The sequence below is a fragment of the Arachis ipaensis genome, chromosome B8 (assembly GCF_059453495.1).
Source record: "Arachis ipaensis isolate K30076 ecotype BB chromosome B8, ASM5945349v1, whole genome shotgun sequence".
Taxonomy (NCBI): Eukaryota; Viridiplantae; Streptophyta; class Magnoliopsida; order Fabales; family Fabaceae; genus Arachis; species Arachis ipaensis.
In genome coordinates this window covers 59,758,516-59,778,742 of record NC_142443.1, presented here as the reverse complement: position 1 = coordinate 59,778,742, position 20,227 = coordinate 59,758,516, and the positions used below count along the sequence as shown (strand labels likewise).

At 42.5% G+C, this 20,227-nt stretch overlaps 1 non-coding gene and 1 pseudogene across 1 annotated transcript; both read right to left on the bottom strand.

The window, feature by feature from the left end:
* Window positions 1–7,292: 7,292 nt before the first annotated feature.
* LOC148548263 (small nucleolar RNA R71) lies at window positions 7,293–7,400 on the bottom strand. Its single transcript, XR_015897431.1, has one exon. It is a non-coding gene; the product is annotated as a small nucleolar RNA R71 (small nucleolar RNA).
* A 7,567-nt stretch (window positions 7,401–14,967) lies between these two features.
* Window positions 14,968–16,779, bottom strand: LOC148548262 (uncharacterized; annotated as a pseudogene).
* Between the last annotated feature and the right edge of the window lie 3,448 nt (window positions 16,780–20,227).

The following is a 20,227-nucleotide window of genomic DNA, read 5'->3' as shown; positions in this document are numbered from 1 at the left end:
CCGAGAAACTTTGACAAGCCGACGGACATGAGGTATGATGAGACCAAGGACCCCCAAGAGCATGTCACAGCCTTCGAAGCAAGGATGAACTTGGAAGGGGTAGGCGACGTGGTTAGATGCCGGGCGTTCCCCGTGATGCTAGCCGGCCCGGCAATCCGGTGGTTCAACACCCTCCCACAAGGGTCAATCACAACTTTCGCGGACATAACCCAAAAGTTCCTAGCCCGCTTCACGACACGCATAGCCAAGGAAAAGCATCCAATCAACTTGTTGGGAGTTACCCAAAATCTGGGGAACCGACCAGGAAGTTCCTAGACAGGTTCAACGATGAGTGTCTGGAAATCGACGGCCTCACGGACTCGGTCGCTAGCTTATGCTTAACAAACGGCCTGCTAAATGAAGACTTTAGGAAACACCTCATGACCAAGCCTATATGGACCATGCAGGAAATCCAAAGCATAGCAAAAGAATACATCAACGATGAAGAAGTTAGCCAGGTTGTGGCGGCCAATAAACGGCAGCCCGCCAACCCGCCAGCTCGGCAGACAACCCAGGTGGAAAGATACAAGGAAGCTCCCAGGGACGGCATCCTAAACAAGCCACCCAAGCAGCCACGGGTAGGAAGGTTCATGAACTATACGCCACTCACGACGCCTATAGTAGAAGTCTATCAACAAATTGCAGACAAAGGAATCCTATCCAGACCCAGACCCTTAAAAGAGAGAACAGAGGGCAACAAGAACCTTTACTGTGAGTACCACAAAGGATTTGGTCACAAAACACAAGACTACTTCGACCTCAAGGACACCTTGGAACAGGTCATCAGAGAAGGAAAACTAAGCGAATTCTCCCGGCTCATCAGGGAACCAAGGAGGCGAGAAAGGGAGCGCTCCGAGAAAGATCGAAACTGAACTGTCAAGCCAAGACAAGGACCCCCAAAGGATGCCAGTAACCCCCAACTTTTGTGGTCAACATTGTAGTCGGATGAGATAGTCCGCCCAAATCTAAGTCGGAAGCAAGAAAGGATACCCGGGTGCTCTCCAACTCGACAGACGGCCCCGCCACCAACAAAAGGCACCCCACGATATCATTTGGCCCGGAGGACAAATGGTTCGATGACCTCCCCGAAAACCCTCCCATGGTAGCCATAGCAATGGTTGGGACAGGACTAGTTAGGCGCATCCTCGTTGACACGGGAGCCGACTCAAATATCCTATTCAGAAACGTGTTCGACGCCATGGGACTCAAGGAATCCGACCTCAAAAATCACCAACACGGAGTCATGGGACTTGGTGACAACTACATCAAACCCGACGGGACGATCTCTCTCCCAATCAGCCTAGGAACCGGGGATGCCAAGAAATCGGTTATGGCAGACTTCGTAGTCCTTAGAGACTCCACTGCCTATAACATCATCCTAGAAAGAAAAACCATCAATAAATTCTCAGCTGTAATATGTACCAAGTTCCTAATAATGAAGTTCATAACGGACAAGGGAATAGTCGGTTCCATAAGGGGAGACCTAGAAACGGTGGTCGCCTGCGACAACGCCAGTCTCTCCTTAAGAAAGGAGTCAAAGAAGGCAGCTGGCGTATTCCTAGCAGGCCTAGACGTCAGGATGGAGGACAAACCAAGACCTGAACCAGAAGGGGACATGGAAAAGTTCCAGATAGGGGAGTCGGCAGATCAATTCACTTTCATAAACAAGAACCTCCCCCATGAACTCAAAGGCCCCCTCATAGAGATCGTAAGGAGAAACAGCGACCTCTTCGCATGGACCCTATCAGACATGCCGGGGTTAGATCCCGAGGCCATGTCTCACCAACTAGCAATAAAACCCGAGGCCAAGCCAGTAGCCCAGAGGCGAAGGAAGATGTCATAAGAAAGAGCCGAAGAAGTTGCCAAGCAAACGGCAAGCCTGCTAGAAGCAGGGTTCATCAAGGAACTCAAATACTCAACATGGTTATCCAATGTTGTCCTCGTAAAAAAAGCCAGTGGAAAATGAAGGATGTGCGTCGACTATTCCGACCTAAACAAGACATGCCCAAAAGACTCCTTTCCTCTCCCAAACATTGACACCCTAGTTGACTCGGCAACAGGATATCGTTACCTCAGTTTCATGGATGCCTACTTTGGCTACAACCAAATCCCGATGAACCGACCTGACGAAGACAAAACAGCCTTCATAACACCAGGGGACACCTATTGCTATAGGGTAATGCCCTTTGGACTGAAGAATGCAGGCGCCACCTACCAAAAGTTGATGAGCAAAGTCTTCTACGACCTCATTGGCAAAACGGTAGAGGTGTATATCGACGACATCCTGGTAAAAATAGCAGAGCCGAGAACATTAATAGACGACCTCCAGATTGTCTTCGAGGCATTAAGGAAGTTCAAGATGAGGCTTAACCTGCTTAAATGCGCATTCACCATGGAGACAGGGAAATTCCTGGGGTTCATGATTACACAGAGAGGGGTAGAAGCTAAGCCAGACAAATGCGAAGTCGTTCTCAAAATGACAAGCCCCGGATGCATCAAAGATGTGCAGCGACTTACCGGGAAACTCACAGCTCTGTCTCGGTTCCTCGGAGCCTCGGCCAAAAGAGCCATCCCATTCTTCAACCTAATGAAAAAAGGAATCACCTTTGAATGGACCCCAGAATGTGAACAAGCTTTCAGCCATTTCAAGAGGATACTCTCGGAACCTCCTATACTCAGCAAACCCAGAGAAGGCGAACCCCTATACTTATACTTGGCCTTGACAGCACAAGCAATGGCGGCAGTCTTAGTCTGGGAGGAAGATAAGACCCAGCGCCCAATATACTTCATCATCAAAATACTTCAAGGGGCCGAGGCAAGGTACACCAAGTTGGAAAAGCTAGCCTACACCCTGTTAATCTCATCTAGAAGGCTACAGCAGTACTCCCAAGGGCACACAGTCATCTTAAGAACCGACCAAGCCATCCAACAAGTCCTCCAGAAATCCGACCTGGCGGGAAGAATGATGGCATGGGCAGCGGAACTTTTCCAGTATGATTTGCAATACAAGCCAAGACAAGCAATCAAAGCCCAAGCCATGGCAGACTTTCTCATAGAAGTCACAGGAGAGACTCCCGACACACCGAACACACGGTGGAAGCTCCACGTCGACGGAGCATCCAACCAGCCGTTCGGAGGATCTGGAATCATCCTCGAGAATTCGGTAGGAATAGCCTATGAACAATCCATCAAGTTCGACTTCCCAGTCTCCAACAACCAGGCTGAGTATTGATGAGCGGATAATTTATACGCTTTTTGGCATTGTTTTTAGTATGTTTTTAGTAGGATCTAGTTACTTTTAGGGATGTTTTCATTAGTTTTTATGTTAAATTCACATTTCTGGACTTTACTATGAGTTTGTGTGTTTTTCTGTGATTTCAGGTATTTTCTGGCTGAAATTGAGGGACTTGAGCAAAAATCAGATTCAGAGGTTGAAAAAGGACTGCTGATGCTGTTGGATTCTGACCTCCCTGCACTCAAAGTGGATTTTCTGGAGCTACAGAACTCGAAATGGCGCGATTCCAATTGCGTTGGAAAGTAGACATCCAGGGCTTTCCAGCAATATATAATAGTCCATACTTTGGCCAAGAATTGACGACGTAAACCGGCGTTCAATGCCAGCCTTCTGCCCAAATCTGGCGTCCAGCGCCAGAAAAGGATCCAAAACCAGAGTTGAACGCCCAAACTGGCACAGAAACTGGCGTTCAACTCCACAAATGGCCTCTGCACGTGCAACACTTAGGCTCAGCCCAAACACACACCAAGTGGGCCCCGGAAGTGGATTTATGCATCAATTACTTACTCATGTAAACCCTAGTAGCTAGTTTATTATAAATAGGACCTTTTACTATTGTATTAGGCATCCTGGATTGTATTTTGATCCTGTGATCTCGTTTAGGGGGCTGGCCATCTCGGCCATGCCTGGACCTTTCACTTATGTATTTTCAACGGTAGAGTTTCTACACTCCATAGATTAAGGTGTGGAGCTCTGCTGTTCCTCAAAGATTAATGCAAAGTACTTCTGTTTTCTATTCAATTCTTCTTATTTCGCTTCTAAGATATCCATTCGCACCCAAGAACGTGATGAAGGTGATGATTATGTGTGACGCTCATCATCCTTCTCCCTTATGAACGCGTGCCTGACAAACACTTCTGTTCTACATGAATTAAGCTAGAATGAATATCTCTTAGATCTCCTAACCAGAATCTTCGTGGCGTAAGCTAGAATGATGGCGGCATTCAAGAGAATCCGGAAGGTCTAAACCTTGTCTGTGGTATTCTGAGTAGGATTCAATGATTGAATGACTGTGACGAGCTTCAAACTCGCGATTGTTGGGCGTTAGTGACAGACGCAAAAGGAGGGTGAATCCTATTCCAGCATGATCGAGAACCGACAGATGAATAGCCGTGCCGTGACAGGGTGCGTGAGCATATTATTCACTGAGAGGAGGGGATGTAGCCACTGACAACGGTGATGCCCTTGCATAAAGCCAGCCATGGAAAGGAGTAAGACTGATTGGATGAAGATAGCAGGAAAGCAGAGGTTCAGAGGAACGAAAGCATCTCCATTCGCTTATCTGAAATTCCTACCAATGAATTACATAAGTATTTCTATCCCTATTCTATTAATTATTATTCGAAAACACCATGATTATTTTATATCCGCCTGACTGAGATTTACAAGGTGACCATAGCTTGCTTCATACCAACAATCTCCGTGGGATTCGACCCTTACTCACGTAAGGTATTACTTGGACGACCCAGTGCACTTGCTGGTTAGTTGTATCGAAGTTGTGACAATTATGAATTAAGATCAAAGCACCAAGCTTTGGAGCCATTACCAGGGATTGTTCGAGCCTGGACATCACAATTTCGTGCACCAAGTTTTTGGCGCCGTTGCCGGGGATTGTTTGAGTTTGGACAACTGACGGCTCATCTTGTTGCTCAGATTAGGTAATTTTCTTTTTATTTTATTTTCAAAAATTTTTCAAAAATAGTTTCAAAAATCTCTCATCTGTTTTCGAAAAAAAAAATGTTTTCAAAAATATATTTTTCTTCAGAATTTTTAAGAATGAATTCTAGTGTTTCATGATGATTTGTTGAATCCTGGCTGGCTGTAAGCCATGTCTAATTTTTGGACTGGGGTTTCAACTTACCATCACAAATGAAGAGATTCTCACACACTTAGTTATTCTATACATGAAAAGTATCCATATCTGCTGAAGCTTGGCTGGCCATTGGCCATGTCTAGTGTTTTGGACTGGAGCTTTCATTGAAAGCTTGGCTGGCTAGTGAGCCATGTCTAATTCCTGGACTGAAGCTTTAGACTAACATGGCAAGATTCCTGGAATTCATATTAAAAATTTTGGAATCCTTATTTTTCTTTCCTTCTAAATAATTTTCGAAAAATATAAAATAAAAATCCAAAAAAATTAGAAAATCATAAAAATCAAAAATATTTTCTGTTTCTTGTTTAAGTCTTGAGTCACATTATAAGTTTGGTGTCACTTGCATATGCATCTTGCATTTTTCGAAAATATCATGCATTCATAGTGTTCTTCATGATCTTCAAGTTGTTCTTGGTAAGTCTTCTTGTTTGATCCTGATGATTTTTTGTTTTGTGTCTTTTCATGTTTATCATATACATTCTTGAATTCTTAGTGTCTAAGCATTAAAGAATTCTAAGTTTGGTGTCTTGCATGTTTTCTTTGCATTAAAAATTTTTCAAAAATATGTTCTTGATGTTCATCATGATCTTCATAGTGTTCTTGGTGTTCATCTTGACATTCATAGCATTCTTGCATGCATTCATTGTTTTGATCTAAAAATTTCATGCATTGCATAATTTTCATGTTTTTATAAAAAGTCAAAAATCAAAAAAATATCTTTCCCTTTTTCTCTCATCAAATTCGAAAATTGAGTTGACTTTTTCAAAAATTTTTAAAAATCAAATTGTTTCTCATGAGTCAAATCAAATTTTCAATTTGAAAATCTTATCTTTTTCAAAATCTTTTTCAAAAATCAAATCTTTTTCAAAATTCTTAATTGTTTTCGAAAATTTTAAAAAATATTTTTCAAAAATCTTTTTCTTATTTTTAATCAAATTTTCGAAAATAACATAAACAATTAATGTTTTGATTCAAAAATTTGAAGTTTGTTACTTGCTTGTTAAGAAAGATTCAAACTTTAAGTTCTAGAATCATATCTTGTGATTTCTTATGAATCAAGTCATTAATTGAGATTTTAAAAATCAAATCTTTTTCAAAACTAATTTCAATCATATCTTTTCAAAAATATCTTCTTATCTTATCTTTTTCAAAAATATCTTTTCAAAATATCTTTTCTAACTTCCTAACTTCTTATCTTTTCAAAATTTGTTTCAACCAACTAACTAACTTTTTGTTTATTTCTTAACTTTTTCAAAACCACCTAACTAACTCTCTCTCTCATTTTTCGAAAATATCTTCCCCCTTTTTCAAAATTTCTTTTTAATTAACTAATCATTTTTATTTTTAATTTCAAAAAAAAAAAATTTTTTCGAAAAATACTAACAATTTTCAAAAAACCATCTTCAAAAATCACTAACTCCTTTTCAAAAATTTTCGAAAATTATCTCTCCTTCTCTCTCATCTTATTCTATTTATTTATTCATCTACTAACATCTCTCCCTCATTCAAAAAAAAAAAAGAAAAAAAAAGGATCTCTATTATTATTATTTTTCTGTGCCTTCTTCTTTGTCATATGAGCAGGAGCAAGGACAAGAATATTCTTGTTGAAGCAGATCCAGAACCTGAAAGGACTCTGAATTACAACTAACCAGTAAGCACCTGTTAGAAATTTTCAAACAGGAAAAGGAGATGGCAGCCGAAAATAATAATAATGTAAAGAAGATGCTTGGTGACTTTACTGCACCTAATTCCAATTTACATGGAAGAAGCATCTCCATTCCTGCCATTGTAGCAAACAACTTTGAGCTGAAACCTCAATTAGTTTCTCTGATGCAGCAGAACTGCAAGTTTCATGGACTTCCATCTGAAGATCCTTTTCAGTTCTTAACTGAATTCTTGCAGATATGTGATACTGTAAAGACTAATGGAGTAGATCCTGAAGTCTACAGGCTCATGCTTTTCCCTTTTGCTGTAAGAGATAGAGCTAGAATCTGGTTGGATTCTCAACCTAAAGATAGCCTGAACTCTTGGGATAAGCTGGTCACGGCTTTCTTAGCCAAGTACTTTCCTCCTCAAAAGCTGAGCAAGCTTAGAGCTGATGTTCAAACCTTCAGACAGAAAGAAGGTGAATCCCTCTATGAAGCTTGGGAAAGATACAAACAGTTGACCAAAAAGTGTCCTTCTGACATGCTTTCAGAATGGACCATCCTGGATATATTCTATGATGGTCTGTCTGAGTTATCTAAGATGTCATTGGATACTTCTGCAGGCAGATCCATTCACCTAAAGAAAACGCTTGCAGAAGCTCAAGAACTCATTGACATGGTTGCTAATAACCAGTTCATGTACACTTCTGAAAGGAATCCTGTGAATAATGGGACGCCTATGAAGAAGGGAGTTCTTGAAGTTGATACTCTGAATGCCATATTGTCTCAGAATAAAATATTGACTCAGCAAGTCAATATGATCTCTCAGAGTCTGCATGGAATGCAAGCTGCATCCAACAGTACTCAAGAGGCATCTTCTGAAGAAGAAGCCTATGATCCTGAGAACCCTGCAATAGCAGAGGTAAATTACTTAGGTGAACCTTATGGAAACACCTATAACTCAACATGGAGAAATCATCCAAATTTCTCATGGAAGGATCAGAAGCCTCAACAAGGCTTTAACAATGGTGGAAGAAACAGGTTTAGCAATAGCAAACCTTTTCCATCATCAACTCAGCAACAGACAGAGAACTCTGGACAAAACGCTTCTAATTTAGCAAATCTAGTCTCTGATCTATCTAAGACCACTGTAAGTTTCATGAATGAAACAAGGTCTTCCATTAGAAATTTGGAAGCACAAGTGGGCCAGCTAAGTAAAAGGATCACTGAAATCCCTCCTAGTACTCTCCCAAGCAATACAGAAGAGAACCCAAAAGGAGAGTGCAAGGCCATTGACATAAGCGCCATGGCCGAACCTGTGAGAAGAGGAGAGGACGTGAATCCCAAGGAGGAAGACCTCCTGGGATGTCCAGTGATCAATAAGGAGCTTCCCTCTGAGGAACCAAAGGACTCTGAGACTCATCTAGAGACCATAGAGATTCCATTGAACCTCCTTATACCCTTCATGAGCTCTGATGAGTATTCCTCTTCTGAAGAGAATGAGGATGTTACTGAAGAGCAAACTGCCAAGCTTTTTGGTGCAATCATGAAGCTGAATGCCAAATTATTTGGCATTGATACTTGGGAAGTTGAACCTCCCTTGTTCATCAATGAACTAAGTGATCTGGATCAACTGACATTGCCTCAGAAGAGACAGGATCCTGGAAAGTTCATATTACCTTGTACCATAGGCACCATGATCTTTAAAGCTCTGTGTGACCTTGGTTCAGGTATAAACCTCATGCCCCTCTCTGTAATAGAGAAACTGGGAATCTATGGGGTGCAAGCTGCTAAAATCTCACTAGAGATGGCAGACAGCTCGAGAAAACAGGCTTATGGACAAGTAGAAGATGTATTAGTAAAGGTTGAGGGCCTTTACATACCTACTGATTTCATAGTCCTGGATACTGGAAAGGAAGAGGATGAATCCATCATCCTAGGAAGACCTTTCCTGGCCACAGCAAGAGCTGTGATTGATGTTGACAGAGGTGAAATAGTCCTTCAATGGAATGAGAACTCCCTTGTATTCAAAACTCAAGGATCTCCCTCTGCAACCATGGAGAGGAAGCATGAAAAGCTTCTCTCAAAGCAGAGTCAACCAGAGCCCCCACAGTCAAACTCTAAGTTTGGTGTTGGGAGGCCACAACTAAACTCTAAGTTTGGTGTTGAACTCCCATATCCAAACTCTAAGTTTGGTGTTGGAGAGTCTCAACAAAGCTCTGCACATCTGTGAGGCTCCATGAGAGCCCATTGTCAAGCTATTGACATTAAAGAAGCGCTTGTTGGGAGGCAACCCAATGTTTATCTAATTCTTATTTTTATTGTTTTTCATGTTTTCTTAGGTTCATGATCATGTGGAGTCACAAAATAAACAAAAAATTCAAAAACGGAATCAAAAACAGCAGAAGAAAAATCACACCCTGGAGGAGCATCTGTCTGGCGTTCAAACGCCAGAACAGAGCATAGTTCTGGCGCTGAACGCCCAGAACAAGCATGGTTCTGGCGTTCAACGCCAGAAATGGCAGCAAATGGGCGTTGAACGCCCAAAATGGGCACCAACCTGGCGCTGAACGCCCAGAGTTGGGTGCAAAGGCATTTTTACATGTCTAATTGGTGCAGGGATGTAAACGCCTTGACACCTCAAGATCTGTGGACCCCACAGGATCATCTTAGGATCTGTGAACCCCACAGGATCCCCACATACCTCCACTCACTCTCTTCCCTCTTTTCAATCATCCTCTATTCCCAATAAACACTCTTCCCTATTAGCCCTCTACCACTCACATCCATACACTCACTTACCTTCACCTCTTCCCCACCCAATCCCACCCATATGGCCGAATACACATCTCCTTCCATCTCCTCCATATCTTCTTCTTATTCTTCTATTCTTTCTTCTTTTGCTCGAGGGCGAGCAACATTCTAAGTTTGGTGTGGTAAAAAGCATAGCTTTTTTGTTTTTTTCCATAACCATTGATGGCACCTAAGGCCAGAGAAGCCTCTAGAAAGAGGAAAGGGAAGACAAAAGCTTCTATCAAGGGTCTAAAGCTCAGTGGTAGAACATTTGACTGCAAATCAAGAGATCCCTGAGATACCTCAGGGGATACATTTTCTTCCACACAATTATTGGAAGCAACTAAGGGTGGAACATCAAGAGCACTCCATCATCCTTCATGAAATCAGAGAAGATCTAAAAGCAATGAAGGAGGAGCAGCAAAGACAAGGAAGAGACATAGAAGAGCTCAAGGACATTACTAAGGTGGATTCATTCCTTGTTCTTATTTCTTCTGTTTTTCGTTTTCTATGTTATGTGCTTATCTGTGTTTGTGTCTTCATTACATGATCATTAGTAGTCAGTAACTATGTCTTAAAGTTATAAATGTCCTATGAATCCATCACCTCTCTTAAATGAAAAATGTTTTAATTCAAAAGAACAAGAAATACATGAGTTTCGAATTTATCCTTGAACTTAGTTTAATTATATTGATGTGGTGACAATGCTTCTTGTTTTCTGAATGTATGCTTGAACAGTGCATATGTCTTTTGAAGTTGTTGTTTAAGAATGTTAAATATGTTGGCTCTTGAAAGAATGATGACTAGGAGACATGTTATTTGATAATCTGAAAAATCATAAAAATGATTCTTGAAGCAAGAAAAAGCAGCAAAGAACAAAGCTTGCAGAAAAAAAAAATATAGGGCGAAAAAAAAATAGAAAAAAAAAATAGAAAGAAAAAGAAAAAGCAAGCAGAAAAAGCCAATAACCCTTAAAACCAAAAGGCAAGGGCAAATAAAAAGGATCCCAAGGCTTTGAGCATCAGTGGATAGGAGGGCCTAAAGGAATAAAATCCTGGTCTAAGCGGCTAAACCAAGCTGTCCCTAACCATGTGCTTGTGGCGTGTAGGTGTCAAGTGAAAACTTGAGACTGAGCGGTTAAAGTCAAGGTCCAAAGCAAAAAAAGAGTGTGCTTAAGAACCCTGGACACCTCTAGTTGGGGACTTTAGCAAAGCTGAGTCACAATCTGAAAAGGTTCACCCAATTATGTGTCTGTGGCATTTATGTATCCGGTGGTAATACTGGAAAACAAAGTGCTTAGGGCCACGGCCAAGACTCATAAAGAAGCTGTGTTCAAGAATCATCATACTGAACTAGGAGAATCAATAACACTATTCGAAATCTGAAGTTCCTATAGATGCCAATCATTCTGAACCTCAATGGATAAAGTGAGATGCCAAAACTATTCAAACGGCAAAAAGCTATAAGTCCCGCTCATTTGATTGAAGCTCTGTTTCATTGATAGTTTGGAATTTATAGTATATTCTCTTCTTTTTATCCTATTTGATTTTCAGTTGCTTGGGGACAAGCAACAATTTAAGTTTGGTGTTGTGATGAGCGGATAATTTATACGCTTTTTGGCATTGTTTTTAGTACGTTTTTAGTAGGATCTAGTTACTTTTAGGGATGTTTTCATTAGTTTTTATGTTAAATTCACATTTCTGGACTTTACTATGAGTTTGTGTGTTTTTCTGTGATTTTAGGTATTTTCTGGCTGAAATTGAGGGACTTGAGCAAAAATCAGATTCAGAGGTTGAAAAAGGACTGCTGATGCTGTTGGATTCTGACCTCCCTGCACTCAAAGTGGATTTTCTGGAGCTACAGAACTCGAAATGGCGCGATTCCAATTGCGTTGGAAATTAGACATCCAGGGCTTTCCAGAAATATATAATAGTCCATACTTTGGCCAGGAATTGACGACGTAAACTGGCGTTCAACGCCAGCCTTCTGCCCAAATCTGGCGTCCAGCGCCAGAAAAGGATCCAAAACCAGAGTTGAACGCCCAAACTGGCACAGAAACTGGCGTTCAACTCCACAAATGGCCTCTGCACGTGCAACACTTAGGCTCAGCCCAAACACACACCAAGTGGGCCCCGGAAGTGGATTTATGCATCAATTACTTACTCATGTAAACCCTAGTAGCTAGTTTATTATAAATAGGACCTTTTACTATTGTATTAGGCATCCTGGATTGTATTTTGATCCTGTGATCTCGTTTAGGGGGCTGGCCATCTCGGCCATGCCTGGACCTTTCACTTATGTATTTTCAACGGTAGAGTTTCTACACTCCATAGATTAAGGTGTGGAGCTCTGCTGTTCCTCAAAGATTAATGCAAAGTACTTCTGTTTTCTATTCAATTCTTCTTATTTCGCTTCTAAGATATCCATTCGCACCCAAGAACGTGATGAAGGTGATGATTATGTGTGACGCTCATCATCCTTCTCCCTTATGAACGCGTGCCTGACAAACACTTCTGTTCTACATGAATTAAGCTAGAATGAATATCTCTTAGATCTCCTAACCAGAATCTTCGTGGCGTAAGCTAGAATGATGGCGGCATTCAAGAGAATCCGGAAGGTCTAAACCTTGTCTGTGGTATTCTGAGTAGGATTCAATGATTGAATGACTGTGACGAGCTTCAAACTCGCGATTGTTGGGCGTTAGTGACAGACGCAAAAGGAGGGTGAATCCTATTCCAGCATGATCGAGAACCGACAGATGAATAGCCGTGCCGTGACAGGGTGCGTGAGCATATTATTCACTGAGAGGAGGGGATGTAGCCACTGACAACGGTGATGCCCTTGCATAAAGCCAGCCATGGAAAGGAGTAAGACTGATTGGATGAAGATAGCAGGAAAGCAGAGGTTCAGAGGAACGAAAGCATCTCCATTCGCTTATCTGAAATTCCTACCAATGAATTACATAAGTATTTCTATCCCTATTCTATTAATTATTATTCGAAAACACCATGATTATTTTATATCCGCCTGACTGAGATTTACAAGGTGACCATAGCTTGCTTCATACCAACAATCTCCGTGGGATTCGACCCTTACTTACGTAAGGTATTACTTGGACGACCTAGTGCACTTGCTGGTTAGTTGTATCGAAGTTGTGACAATTATGAATTAAGATCAAAGCACCAAGCTTTGGAGCCATTACCAGGGATTGTTCGAGCCTGGACATCACAATTTCGTGCACCAAGTATGAAGCCTTGATAGGAGGACTGACGTTAGCCAAAGAGGTCGGAGCATCAAAGGTAGAGGTCAATAGTGATTCCCAAATCGTCACCTCCCAAGTAAACGGCAACTACCAAGCCAGGGACGCGCTACTACAAAAATACTTGAAAAAGGTAAAAGAGCTATGCAAAAGCTTTGAAAAAATCACAATTCAACACGTCCTAAGAGAAAGAAATGCCCGAGCCGACCTCCTCTCCAAGCTTGCGAGCACCAAACCCGGAACTGGGAACAGATCTCTAATCCAAGGGCTAGCAACGGAACCTGCAATCGTCATGTGCACAACCCAGGTGCCAAATCCGCCCTCATGGATAAACCCCATCTCCCGATATCTGGAGCATGCGGAAACACCCCAGACGAGAAGGAAGCACAAGCTATTAGGAGGAAAGCTCCCAAATACACAATCATACAGGGGCAGCTATACAAACAAGGGTTTCACCAACCCCTGCTCAAATGCCTGCACCCCAACCAGACGGACTATGTCTTAAGAGAAGTCCACGAAGGATGCTGTGGTCACCACATCGGGGGGAGATCTCTAGCAAGAAAGATCATCCGGGCGGGGTACTACTGGCCCATGATGATGTCAGACGCCCAGGAGTTAGTGAAAAAATGTAAAAAATGCCAAGAAAATGCCAACTTCCACATAGCACCTCCCGAGGAGCTCAATCTAATGATGACTCCCCGACCTTTCGCCCAATAGGGAGTCGACCTCTTAGGGCCATTCCCGCCAGGGCCTGGGCAAGTGAAGTATCTGATAGTAGCCATAGATTATTACACCAAATGGGTGGAAGCAGAACCACTAGCCAGCATATCTGCCGCAAATTGCCAAAAGTTCATGTGGAGACAAGTGGTCACAAGGTTTGTGATCCCGAAAGCCGTCATATCAGACAACGGGACACAATTCACTGACAAAAAGTTCAAAGCATTCCTAGAAGGACTAAGGGTCAAATAGAAGTTCTCCTCAGTGGAACATCCCCAAACCAACGGCCAGGTCGAAGCAGCCAACAAAGTCATCCTAAAAGGACTAAAAAAGCGACTTGAGGGGAAGAAAGGCTCATGGGCAGACGAACTAGCCTTAGTCTTACGGTCATACAGAACCACCCCCCAATCATCCACTGGAGAAACCCCCTTCCGACTCACATACGGGGTCGACACGGTCATCCCAGTCGAAGTCAGGGAACCAAGCCCGAGGTTACTCCTCGGAGGGGGAAGTGAGGCAATCGAGAAAGACTTGGCCGACGAGACGAGGCAAATGGAGCACCTGGCAGAAGCAGCAGTGAAGCAAAGAATAGCCCTTAGATACAATGACAAAGTGCTGAAAAGGAGCTTAGGAGAAGGCGACCTGGTCTTACAACGTAACGACATAGGGCCGCCAATCCCAGGAGAGGGCAAACTAGCCACAAATTGGGAGGGACCTTACAGAGTAAAAGAAGTCCTTGGCAAGGGAGGCTACAAGCTAGAAAAGCTAGATGGAAGCGAGGTGCCGAGAACATGGAACATGGCAAACCTCAGGAGGTTCTACTCGTAAGAAGGGGCGACTACACGACCTCAACCCCCCTCCTATGTTCCACCTGTACGTTCTCCTTTTATGTGTCATGCAAATCGTATCTATTACCTTTCACTTAATATTTGTATTTACTATCTCTCACTTAATTATACATATTATCATTTCCTTGTCTAACAATATGATAAGTCTACTTTTTGCATGTCTCAAATCAAAATAAAAAGCGCAACAAAAAAGACAAACGGTCGACCCAACGGAAACCCGGGACTGATCACCCCGGGAACCATAAGGGACCAAAAGAAAACAAATCGGCTCAAGCAATAAATACCACGATAAATGGTAAAACAAAAGGCCGCGGCGGCCCGAGCAAATGGAAAGTAAGAGCGAGGCCACGACGGCCCGAATAAAGCCAGCAATAACCAAATAAAGCATAAGCAAACGGAAAGTGTTTAGTACAACCAAAGGGTGCCCCATAATAGGCCCCGGAATAAAAAACAAGCTACAAAACAAGAATAATAAAGGTCGGGAAATAACCAAGTGTTCAAAGAATATCAACAATCTTCCCACCCTCCACAGTCTTCATCGCACCAATTTGGGAGAGGTCAAGATCGGGAACCAGCACAGCCACCTATAGCTTTATCCCCTCCTCAGTCAGCTTAACGGCCTCGCGACCTCCATTTGCAAGGTCCTTGTTCCTTTTCTTCAAAGCAGCCATCTCCTGAGAAGTAGCCTCCGCCGAGCTCTCCGCCGACTTCAGCTTCTCTTCCAACTCCTCAACCCTCTTCTTCAGGGCAGCAGTCTCACCTCGGGAGGTATTCAAGTCCTTCATCAAAGCCATATCCCGATCTACCAACCTATTAATCTCCTTGGCATCAGCTTCAGCCTTCTTCTCCTGCTCGGACAACTTCGTCTTCAAAGACTCCTCTCGAGATCGCGAGTCCGTCAAATCCTTCTGAGAGTTCCGAAGCTTTACCTCCATTGCATGATAGTTGCCCAAGACAGGCTCTACCTTCTTGGCAATAGCAGCGGCTCAGAGAAGACTGCGATAGATCCACCTGGCCTGCCAGGAAAGGTCGGCCTCATGAAAGAAATCCTCGGTGCCGAGGAGCAACTGAGACTCGATAAAACCCCCAGCATCGAAATTTTTCTCCATAACCGAAAGGGCCTTCCCGGCATCCCGCTTTCTTTTCTTAAGGTTACCCACACCCTTTAGCTCAATGTCACCAAAATCCTCTTCAAAGAGTTCCAACTCCACACCAGCAGATCCAACAACCTTCTCGGGAGAAACGGCGCTTTCCGGATGAGCCTGGTCGGCCCCGTCCACCTAACCACTGGCCTCCCCGACTTCCCCGGTTTCCTCCTGCTCCTGACTCGCGGTAGGAGTCGCTAGGGAGTCATCCTCACCCTCCTCGTTCCCCTTGATGAGATTCATCAAGTCAGCCAAGGTCTTCTTCCCACCGGCCATGGAAACTGCAAGCAAAAAGAGAGGCGTCAGTAATAGAAAATTAAGAAATAGAAAGAGCTCAAAGAAAAGAAAACCCTCCAACATACGACCGACCGGCCTTCCGGTCTCCCATCAACAAACGAGGATTAAGGTTCTTCTCACCAAAAATAGCCAAAAGAATATCAACTATGTTACGGTCTTCCGGGCTCAACCCGTCATAGGATACCTTTATAAGATAATCGGACCCCGCACCAAAACTCCAGTAGGTCGGGATCTGCCTAGCCCCCTCGACCGTAAGCCAAAAAGGCTGATGACCTTCGACTGGCCTAACCTTGAAAAAGGTAGATTTGAAACCATGAAAAGAATCCTCAAAGAGGCCAAAGATTCTACGACCCTGTTGGGCCCGGAAAGACATGTAACCCTTCTTAGCCTTCCCCTGGCTAGAAGGGTTCGTAAGAAGGAAAAGGTAAAGGAAGACATTCACTGAGATCGGCAGCTCCAAGTATTCGCACACCATCTCAAAGCACCGGACGGAAGCCCAACTATTTGGATGAAGCTGCGAAGGCGCAACATCGCAGTGATTCAACAAACTCATAACAAAAGGAGAAAATGGCAATGAAGCCCCAAGGTCGTGAACATGGGCTCGTAAACCCACAACCAATCAGCAACCCGGGGAGAACACAGGTTCTTTTGGCAGACGCGCTCCCGGCCAGCAGGAACATAGACTTGGTAGAGAGCCTCCTCGGGACCCCCTCCACACAAAAGTCCCGACTGCCGTAGTTTTTGGAGCCCCTCCTTGGTGATCCGAGAAGGAGTATCCCTCACGTTGGAGGAAACCCAAGCATAGTGATCGACGAAGTTGGCCAGAGGGCACTGAGCCCGATTCGACGAAGCAAGACGCTCGGCCATACCTACAGGGGGCACCACTCAATCAACACGGGAGGTCGGAAACCCTCAAAACAGAAAATGCGAAAAGAAAACCCAGTGGCACCCCCTCTAAGAAGAAAAAATGAAACAAAAAAACCCAGGCACGAAAGAAAAAAATACACAAAAACTGGGAATAAACAACCAAAAAGGAAGGGAAGGGCCATGAAAACTTACCAGAAGAAGCAGAATCTGTAAAAGATGAAGCAACCACAGGGAGCAGAAACGTTCGAAGCAGCGGCAAGGAGCAAAAATAGGAGCAGGAGCAGCAGCAGTATGAAAGAGTAAAATGGCAAGGAAAAAGAAAAGTGAGGAGAAGAAGAGGTTACGAAATAAAAATAAAGAGAAAAGCGTAACCGCCGAGGAAGAGCACCAAAAGGTAGGGGCACATTTGTCATTTCACCCAAAATTTCAAATCAACGAAATGATGGGCATTTAATGCCCAGCGCCAAAACCAAGAAAGCAGCACGAAGGTCGAAGCGGCCACGCGGGAGGGACACGAAACGCCAGCAACGGGCTCCCGAAAAAGAAGAAAAACACGCCTCCCAGCGAGTAAGACAAACGCGCCCAACCACGAGCCCCAGACCTCAAGGCTGGCACGTTGGGGGCACTGTTACGGACTACCAGAGTCCAGCCCAAGAGGTCGTTGGGTCGGGGAACTGCCCCACCCAGGCCCAAAAATCTCCAGCATAGGATTTCACGGGTTAGTCACCTACACCCAACCCGAAGTCCGACCAACTTGCCACCTCTAGCACATCACCATTTGGGTCAGTGCCCTCTAGGTTTGCACCCGACACCCCGGCCCGGAGTACGAACGACCCACTCGCGTGGAAGGTGACAGCTCACTCTCTACCAGTGGGCCTAACCATTAATGAGCCCACCCAACATAGTATATAAGGAGAGAGGACAGCTCTCCCCCCAAGGTATATCACATTCTTACCTAATTCTGCCACTTCCCGTACGGACTCTGACTTGATCGTCGGAGTGTCCTTGCAGGTGGCCATCCCCCTCTCCGTCCATCCTCCGACGTCACCAGTGTACGATTTCCACCGCTCCACGTCAACTCGGAACTCTCCTCTCTCTCCCATTCATCATCTACCGACAACCCGAGGTCACCAGGTATCAAACAGACTCTAACATAAAGATCTTGCCCTGCATCTGGTTGAACTCTCAAATCATTAAGATCACCAAACCACAAAGCACAACCATTGCCTTCTCCTCGAATATCTGAATTCGCATAAGCCATACAAGAACAATTCCTCAAGCACTTGTCTCTGCACTCAACCAAGTTCATACTCTGATTCAAGTACCAACAATTCTCAGTATCAGGCAATTTCATCTTAACATACTTGATAAACCCATCGCTTTCGCAATTCAGAGTCTTGTCGCGCAAGCAACCTCCTTCGTAATTCGTTCTGATCCATTCTTCTGGTGACTTAGGCCTATACCCTCTCAAACATTCACAAACATTTGGAGACTCAGTCATGTCACATTTTCCATTCGGACCACAAGCACCATACTCATCACAAAAATTCCTTGGCATCGAACCATACATCTTCCAAACACCTTGTGTCCACACAAGCTGCAGAATCTTGTTGGTGGTTTGGTTCAACATCATTCTAGCTTTGACAGAGTTGTTAACAAGTCAAAACATGTAGTAAACTTGGCTCTCATAAGCAAAGTAGATGAACTCGGCAGCCGGGTTAGGCTTGTTTGTTGGTTTGGCACTGATTTGAACTCCAATCCAAGGACCATTATTGTACTGCTTCATTGTTCCAATCCTCTGTATCGGTTCAGGCCAATTGGTAACATCCATACCCCAATTCAAGGTTCCTGGTGAAGGATCATTCTCATTCTTCCACGCCGTTACGCACCTATCGAAACTAGTCCTTAAATCCTTCCCAAGCTTCATCCCTAGCAAGAGTGTATCACCAAGGTAATCGAAACTTTGCCATAGATAGTTCTTCTCTTCATTCTAATCATTTCTTCTCTCAAAACAAGGTTCCCTGATTCTAAAAGCTGTAGAATTGGATTCTTGGGTTTTCTTGCGATGCTCACTGACCATAGAACAGTATTTTTGTTGTCCTGAGAAAGGAGAAGTGTGTTATTTGCTGTTTTATTTATGAGCAACACAACGAAGTTGTGATTTGTGGCGGGTTTTTCACGATTTGCAACACATACTATGGTTCTGATTGGGATGTTCTTGTACCAAATTCCAAGGTAATAACGAGTGTTGTTGGTGGAGTTATCAAGAGTGAAGAAACCAAGTTCAAAGTATCCATTGTTAGAAACTAATGTTTAGTTTACACTTAGAGACTAGAATTGAGTTAATGTATTAGTTGCAGCTATGATTTTGGAGAGAAGAAAATAGAGCAAAAGGTGGAAAATGATTTGTACAAAGTGGTGAAAATTTTTCATTCTTTGCATGTTTACAAAATTGTGATGTCTTTGCAGCAATGAATAAACTAAGACAGTTGGTTATTGATGGAGGTGTGAGGATCCCTTTTATTGTTGATGGCAACGTGGAAGATGATAAAGATATATGTTATTGTTTGATAAATTGCTAGGTGGTTAGATTAATGTTGGTTTGTTATTGTTTCTTTAATTTTTTACTCTACTTTTGTGTTTAACTCATTTGTTTAAAAAAAAAAACAAACTAAGACAGTTCTAATAGAACACAACATGAAGAACAGTGTCATAGGCTACTCTTTTTTTATTAGTTTTATTATTTTCCCACCCTTTTTTTAGTTTCCAATTTTGAATTTTTGTTGGCCAGTTTGCCGTTGACTCAACGTTCATAATTCACAATGCTGACCGATATTATTATGAATGTGCATTTAGTAATGTCCTTGTCGAAAATGAACTATGAACTTGAGGTTTAGAAATCAGAAAAGTATCAAAGTTGGAAGGATAATTTAAGAAGATAGAAGGATATATATATATATATATATATATAAATGGATAAAAATGTCAAAATCATCTTTTTTTAAGATGTTTTTTGATAATTAAAATTTAACACATATAATCGATTAAATTGTGTTATTTTTATTAAAATTAGATCCGATAAATCAGTTTAGCCGAAAATCTAATAAATTAAAATTTAAATCGATTTTCAAACTAATATTTTTTATATAAAAATGACTACAATATCCCTATTATAAAAAATAACTAAAATACCTCTATTATATATATATCCTAATTCTATGATGGCAAAAAAAAAAAAAGACAAGAATTTAAAATTTTTAAAATTAATATATATAATAGAAGTATTTTAGTTATTTCCTATAATAAGAATATTATAGTCATTTTTTATAAAAAAAAATATCATTAATTTAGACCAATTCAAAATTTGATTCACTATTTTTTCGATCAAATTAATTTATCTGACCTAATTTTGATAAAAATAACACAATTTAATCGATTATATGTATTA